General features: G+C 51.3%; 1 pseudogene; it reads right to left on the bottom strand.

Moving 5' to 3' along the window:
* Window positions 1–343: 343 nt before the first annotated feature.
* LOC127226007 (cofilin-1-like) lies at window positions 344–1297 on the bottom strand (annotated as a pseudogene).
* Window positions 1298–1550: the final 253 nt, after the last annotated feature.

The following is a 1550-nucleotide window of genomic DNA, read 5'->3' as shown; positions in this document are numbered from 1 at the left end:
GACAGAAACTAGTGGACTGAGAGTGGAAGAAACACCAGGATGTGCTGAACGTGCTCAGATCACTTTGCTGTGTATCCATGTGTTCCTTGTCTTTTTGTGAACTGGACACAAGCCATCATCATCTGGAAAGAAAGACTCTCAACTGAGAAAATGTCTCCATCAGATTGGCCTGTAGGCAAGCCTACAGGAACATTTTCTTTTTTGTTAATTAGCTTTTTTATTGGTTTTGTTGTTTAAATTGAAGGTCCCTTACTGGTCCATGAGTGGCCAAGAACAAGGGGAAGGGGAGGGCAACCAGCTGGCGCAGGGAGGGTCATGTCCACATTTCATTTACACACAGAACTAAACAGACAAGCACAGAGTCACTATTGTGGTTAGAAGTTGGCAGCATGGGATTGGGGGGGATGAGGAATAGGGGTGTCGTTAAAAAAAAGCAGGCTCCCCCCAAACTGGGTGCCTGGGAACTGGGAAGGGACTTGGTCCGCTTCAACCCAAGAGGAATCAGAGGATCAGAAGCAGTTTGGGAAGGCCAGAACCGTCAGGGTGGAGGGAAGAGGACGGTCCAGGAGGTGAGGGGGGCATTTGGCAACTGGGGTGAAGGGATTACCCTCCCCCTGCTGGGATCCCCCCAGCCCCTCATGTCTGGCAGGATAGGGGCAGCCTGCAACACCCATGAGCAGGTCTGGGGCTGCTAGATGCTCCAGGCAGGGGGCTGGAGGCAGCTCACAAAGGCTTGCCCTCCAGAGAGATGACAGCGCTGCCACCTAGCTTTTCTGCCAGGGTGCAGCGGTCCTTGACCTCCTCGTAGCAGTTTGCTTGTAATTCATGCTTGATTCCGGTCAGCTTCTTCTTGATGGCATCCTTGGAGCTGGCATAGATCATTTTGCTATTAAGGGGTGCACTCTCAGGGGCCCAGAAGATGAACACCAGGTCCTCCTTCTTGCTCTCTTTGGTCTCATAGGTTGCATCATAGAGAGCATAGCGGCAGTCCTTGTCTGGCAGCATCTTGACAAAAGTGGTGTAGGGGTTGTCCACAGTCTGCCCCACATCTCCTACCAGATCTCCTTCCCCTCCTCCAGGATGATGTTTTTCTAATCCTCACTCAAGCAGAAGAGCACTGCCTTCTTGCGTTTCTTCACTTCTTCTGGCGTTGAAGACTTGCGCACCTTCATGTCATTGAACACCTTGATGACACCATCCGAGACAGCCACACCAGAGGCCATTTTTTCCGGAAGCGAAAGGGAGACAGAGAGAGCTACAGAAGAACTGAGCCGCCGCAGCTGCTGCCGGGATCTGACTGAACTGGAACATTTTCTTGATTGATGTTTGATGTGGGAAAGCCCAGTCCATTGTGGGTAGAATCACCTCCGAGTAGGAAGTTCTGGAAGATATAAGAATGTAAGCCTGGGGAGCAAGCCAGTAAGCAGAATTCCTCCATGGTCTCTGCTTCAGTTCTTGCCTTGAGTTCCTGCCTGCAGGTTCCTAACTTGAGTTCCTTCTTCTGGGTTCCTGCCTGCAGGTTCCTGACTTGAGTTCCTTCCTCTGGGTTC

Source organism: Phodopus roborovskii, unplaced genomic scaffold, assembly GCF_943737965.1.
Source record: "Phodopus roborovskii unplaced genomic scaffold, PHOROB, whole genome shotgun sequence".
NCBI lineage: Eukaryota > Metazoa > Chordata > Mammalia > Rodentia > Cricetidae > Phodopus > Phodopus roborovskii.
This window is presented reverse-complemented; position numbering and strand designations above follow the sequence as displayed.